The sequence below is a fragment of the Quercus suber genome, unplaced genomic scaffold (genome assembly GCF_002906115.3).
Source record: "Quercus suber isolate HL8 unplaced genomic scaffold, Cork oak 2.0 scaffold_140, whole genome shotgun sequence".
NCBI lineage: Eukaryota > Viridiplantae > Streptophyta > Magnoliopsida > Fagales > Fagaceae > Quercus > Quercus suber.
Genome location: NW_027069601.1, coordinates 866,572 through 872,746, shown reverse-complemented (window position 1 = coordinate 872,746; position 6,175 = coordinate 866,572). Strand labels below are relative to the sequence as shown.

The 6,175-nt window shown below is 32.1% G+C and overlaps 1 long non-coding RNA gene across 5 annotated transcripts; it reads left to right on the top strand.

The window, feature by feature from the left end:
- The first annotated feature begins 408 nt into the window (after nucleotides 1-408).
- On the top strand, nucleotides 409-5,468 carry LOC112025606 (uncharacterized). Of its 5 annotated transcripts, XR_010630195.1 has the most exons (5): nucleotides 409-706; nucleotides 1,744-1,797; nucleotides 2,809-3,213; nucleotides 4,936-5,060; nucleotides 5,152-5,468. It is a non-coding gene; the product is annotated as an uncharacterized LOC112025606 (long non-coding RNA). The 5 variants fall into 5 exon arrangements; XR_002884266.2 differs by having other exon boundaries at nucleotides 410-706; nucleotides 4,936-5,468; XR_010630194.1 differs by lacking the exon at nucleotides 4,936-5,060 and having other exon boundaries at nucleotides 411-706; nucleotides 2,809-3,168.
- Nucleotides 5,469-6,175: the final 707 nt, after the last annotated feature.

Genomic DNA, 6,175 nt, shown 5'->3' with positions numbered 1-6,175 from the left:
AATAAAAATTGGGCCTATAGTTTGCAAAAAATGGTTACATTCTCATTAATTGTGATAGTTCACTTATAGGTAAAATAAAAACTCTATAAACTATGTTTTAAGAAATTCAAAATTCTATTACAAAAAATTTCGGGAATATTAGATTTTATTTTATTAAGATAACGTAGATTAGATTGACGCTGAATAATAGATTTAATTGCAATTGAGTAATTTATGAAATAATCACCATAGAATAACCTTCGTTGGGATATATTACGTGGAACAATGATATAAATGAAAAAAGAATTTTTCTAAACAATTATATTGAAGGGAAAAAAATTTACTTATTTTCGTTCATTTTTAAGTTATACTTTTTTTTTTTCCTTCTTCATCTTCTTCTTTTTATTATTTATTTTTTAGTCTAAGTAACAGACTTTAATTTTTTTATAATTTTTTTTTCTCCCTCACTCACGACAGTTTATCCCCCTCTCTCACCGTCAATTCTTCTCTCCCACAACCCTGTGGTTCTTCTCAGGTTCTATTTCTCAGTTCGCATTGCCAATGGAGTCCGCCGATCTATTTTCTTTTTTTCTACCCGATATGGGTTTTGGTCATAATAGCCCGCATCACCAGACCCCACTAGCCATCACCTCGTGGGTACCATGGCTGATTCATCTTCAAAATCGATTGCAACGGTGCGGCATTGATGGATTCTTGAAACCACAGTGTATTTCCTTCTTCTTCTTTTTTTCTTTTTTTTTTTCTTTTATGTTGTGGTTTCCGTATATTCGTTATCAGATTTGTTTTTGGACTTTATATGCCTTTATATTCTGTTTGGTCGCTGAAAAATGTGGAAAAGAAAGAAAATTTAGTTCTATTGATGGTAAAGTTTTCGTCTTTTTTTGGGTGGTTGGGGGTGGGGGACATTGTTTGACCTAGTTGAGGAAACCAGGATACAATAGAATATGATATTAAAAGAATTTAAAATATCAATTTTTGTCTGGTTTTCTTGGCATCCAAACTGAGCCTAATTAATTTCAGGTGGGTTCTGTTTGTTCTGGTTCTGGATTATGTTTGTTTGTTGTATCAGTTGTTTGTCTTTTCTATTTATATTTATATCTACTGCTGGATTGGAGTTTTTGTGCTCAGAGCTGTGTTTGGCTAAGAAGACAACTAGGTGTCCTCTTTAAGGCACTGTCTCAGTTTCCATTAACGGGCAACTCATGACCTGTACGGTTGACTTTGCATTAAATTCTTGCAGAAAGGACCCAATATTGCTTTGAAATGGTCTCCATCTTTGTTTTGCTTGAAACATACTCAACAAAATGTCTTTTTTTGTTTCAATTTTTAGCTGTCATGAATTATTTTATTGTGGGAAGGTGCTGTTCTAATATGATGTAGATCTTGCTTTTTTTTTTTGCAACTCATTGCTTGATTGTCCTTGTTTGGGATCTCCATGGAAATGGCTATGTTTTTAGTTTCAGAAAGCATTTTAAGCTTAATAGTTTATCATTGGAGAGCAGGCTACTGCCCCTTTGCAGAATCCTTAAAAATCATTAGGATTAGTTGTGGTGGTGGCTTCTTAAAATTTACCACTAGATGTCAAACTTTAGTGTCAAATTTGCCACAGTGTTTTCAGTTTTAAAAAGCATTTTAAGCTTAGTAGTTTATGATTGGAAAGAAGGCTTCAATCCCTTTGCTGACTTAGAACTCATTATATATTTATTTTGATCTTTCCTCTCTATTATTTTTTCTTGAACTCAGGGGGAGAACCATAGAAGATCAAATTCTTCTTGGGCTTTGTCTCTTTAAAGAATGGTGAGTAATATTTTTACTTTAATTTTAGGATTTTTCCCTTGCCAATATAGAATTTTCTAATGTTCTTTCACTATCATATTTTTATTATTGCAAGGACCAGTTTCGAGTGTATGATTTTTTTGAAATTGTGTTCTTGCCCATGCATGAGAGGAAATTTGATAGGTTTATAAATCTTTGATCTCAGAAATATGAATAAGAAACATTTAATATTTTTCTTTGTCTGGTTTGTTGGTGCTGAGATGTAAACATTTAAGATTTTTTGTTTATCTGAGGAGGGTCACTTTGTCAAGAGTGTAGTAAATATGTGGTTCTAGACTTCAGCTCTGTTTTCATTGCTTTTAATTCAGACTTAGGATAGTTTGAATTTGTTGGCTTTCTTTTATTTTGGATTTAGGATTGAGGTTGGAAAGCATATTTAATTAAGTGAGTTACTGCCAAAGATGGGCTATATTTTCCAGTTGCAGAAACCTAAAAAAAATTTATGTTATTTGTAAATTACAATTTAATACTTAAATCTGTTAACTTAGCTGTTTTTTTTTTTAACAAAAATTGATGTTATTTGTAAATTACAATTAAATACCTAAATCTGTTCAAATAGTTGTTTTTTTAAATCCATTACAAAAATTGTTTTTATTGAAGTTTTAGAATGGTGGATAAACTAGCTTTTTCTTTTTTAAAATCATTACAAATAACAATATGGGACTCAAATTGTTCGTAGCTAAACCTACAAATTTCATAAGATTTGTTATTGTTTCTGACCTCAACTCAAATAAACTTCAATTCTAAATATTATAAAGTAATATGTTTGCATATGTAGATGTGGGTCATGGGTTTGTATATTAGATCATTCTTTCCGTTGGGTTTGTGTTTGAACAACTTTCAGTGAGTTCGTTTGGGTGTTATGAACACATATTCCTATCTCTCTTTTTCATCCTTTTCTATTAATATCAATTTGTGTTTAATATATTGTAGATTAAATAGTTTTTACTGATGTATCTTAGTCATTGGCAGCTTGGGGGAGGTTTGATATTGTGGGTCTTCTAAGATAGAAGTTCAATAGCAGTTTTGGGTATATGGGGACAACCAAAGCTGCAAGGGACATAGATTATGAATCAATATTTTGAGGTGATGTTAACAACTACACCATTGTTCAAATGAACTCACAAAACTCCAGGTATGAACTAAAGATTTTGAGCTAAATGATATGGTCTCTATGTATCTTTTAGTTTTGTTTTTAATTTTTTCATTCCACTTGTCTTTCAACCTTGCAATGCCACGAGTACACAAATGAAGAGCTCATAACAAAGAGCTTCAACAACGTCGACATTGTCCTCTTTAGCAATCAGATTGGCCAGATGAATATGGAGAAAGGTACATCATGGACAACAGTACCTAATCTTTCTCCCTCTCTCTTTGGTATTGGAACACCAATGTTTCATTTTTTTTTCTTTTTCCTTTTGGGTTTTCAATTCTGGAAGATTATTATTGGAACACCATTGTTTGAAGAAATGCTTAAACTGAACTTTGGATTGGATGTGTGGCACCCAATTGTTTATGCACGTACTTTGCTATTTACATATTTCTTTTAAATTTTGTTGTGAATTGTGATATCAATATTTGGTTAAGATTAATACTTTGAACTAGATTTTCATGTGGTAGTTGCTTTATGGTTAGATACATAATTTGGATCTATGCAACTTTCTTCCTACCAGTAAAAATTTCCACACCCTGCTGTTGTTGATTAGTCATAAAGTTAATTAAGCTATTTGTGTCTTAGTGAGAAGTACATGTATTTTCATGTTCTATGGTTCTATCTACCAAATTACTCTCAGTTCTTGGTTTGCAAAAGTCTGATTGCAAAATTTAGATTAGAGCTCTTATAGAGAAGACAATGACAATGTGCCATTTTTTCCAGGGCTTTCTGCCATGGAGGCTTATGCTGCTATGCAAAGGGTTCACCCAATGAAATTTGGATTTCATTAGCATATCAAATTTCAGTTTGAGTCTGACAAAATCTTTATTCAAAATTTCCACATTTTCCCTCCTTTCAATGAGTTCATCCTTCAACTAATTGATCTCACTTAGCAAAGCCATCTCATGGGCAACATGCAAACCTTTCAGTTCTATTTTCTCAGCCTTAGATTGCCTTATTTCTTTTTCTAATGATCCACTTCTTAATTCCCATTCTTTGAGCGTAGCATCAAACAATGTCTGCTTTTCTGACAAACTTGAAATATCAGATTGCAATTGTGCCTTCTCCCTAGAGAATTGTTCTTGGGCATCACGCAATGAGGTGGTCCGAGTAACCTAAGAGTTTCGACAAAAATCTCTTCTTTCTAATAATTTTAGTGTCTAAGGAGAAGTTATATTTAGGATTTTTAGAATTTTTTTTGTTATTTCTATAATCCTATTTGATAACAAGCCATTGATGAATTTGGGTTCTAGAGTAACCTAAGAGTTTCAACTAGGGGCTTAAACTTATTGACTATTGGTCCATTAAAAAATATAATGGAGTGTTTCTGCAATTTGGTTTTAGGATTATTTGGTTTACAGTTTACTTTTTAATATAATTGAGATTTTGGCATAAGATTCCTAGGTTGGAGTTATCATTTTTTATACAATATGGAAAATCACTTGATGTTGACCTTTTTAAGCTGGCAACAACATAGTTCAATGTTGTTTTCTTCTACTTCTAACAGAGAGTAACTAGCTTAAAAATTATTATAAGTCATTGTAGAAAGGGAGTTATTAAGACCTGAAATTTCCAGGAAGAAACTGAAAAACACAAGGAACCAATTTTCTATAAAATTTGATTTGATTCAAAGATTGTTTGTTTGGTTAAAGAATTGAAGTTAGCACTGAACTTTGAGTGAGTTTAAATATGATGCAAGAATGAGCTTTTGGTATGAAATTTGGTGTGACATCTCCCATACTGAATCTAAACATGTAAAAAGGGTTTAAGTATTTTGTAGTGTAACATAATCTATTTATGCTTTTCAATTCATGTTTACTATTTTAAGTCATGATATTCAGTCACCTGGCATAAAGGAAAAAAAAAAACAGTGATTGAATCCATTTTGCATTCCCTGTATTTGAAGAGTGTTTATGATAATGAGTAAGATATATGATTTGTTGCAGTGGGTATTTTGGCTTTGGAAAAGTTTTTCCATATTAATAAAGCCTAGTCACACTCATTATGGCTTTGGGAAGCTGTAAGTGAAGGGTACCCATACCAATGCTGAGTAGCTCCTGTTCCTGTTGCGGTTAGAATTATATTGTGCCATTGTGTGTGTGGGCTGCATTTGCTTTATGGGTTGTAAATTTTTTTGGTGTTTTGGCTACTTTTTGTTTCAGGTGAATTTCATGCAAGATGTGGTTGAGATTTATAATAGAAATGGTATGTTTAGCTAACTTCAAGCAAACCTTGCACATCTTTCTCTTCCGCAATTGTATTGTCTCAGATCATCACCTTCATGATCCTTTGTATTTGAGATATTTGCATGATAAATAGTCTTCAAGTATGTTCTTTTAGGTGAACGCTATAATAATTGAAAGCAAGAAACTCCTAATTTGTAGCATCTCCCTTCTTTGATTACAAGGACTGCACTGCTCATATTGTCATTTTCCTGTGGTGGTAATAACTAACATGAATATATTATTTTTTTAAGTTATCAATTTGTTTTTTACCATATAATTAAATGTTATCAGTGTAGTTTCTTCATTTATATGGCTGGGAAAATTACAAAGAGGTAAACTGTGGTTAGAAGTCATTGGATTCATATGAGCATAAAATGTTTGGGTTAGAAGATTAAATCAAAACATTGAAAAAACAAATCAAGGAGTTGAAGAAGAGGCTGTTTGAATCTATATAGAACTTTATCCGATGACTATTGTAATAAACTTTTTGTTTTGCCATTTCATTCCATATAGTGTATTTCTTTGTTGTAGAATGCTTTTTATTTTTTCTTATGCTTAGCACCTCATGGTAAGCAAAAGCGAAGATAATTTTGCATTAAAAATGTCTAGACATGGATTCATATGTGCTATGGAGGCATGGAGTGTTTAACAGCAAAATTAGTTAGAGAACTTTATCCTATGTCTTTTATAATACACCGCTTTTTTCCTTCACCTTTTTAGTCTAAACAATGTATTTCTCTGTAGTGGAATGGTGCTGATTCTTCTCTTTCTCTCTCTCTCTCTCTCCCCCCCCCCCCCCCCCCCCCTTTTTTTCAAACCACCTTAATTAGGGTATGCAAAATTGAACAATTTTTCATTAAAAATGTTCATCCAAAATATCAATGCCCTCACAAAAAATAAGGGGAATAGTTTAAATATAATATAAACTCGTGCATCGCACAAGTTAATGACTAGTTATATA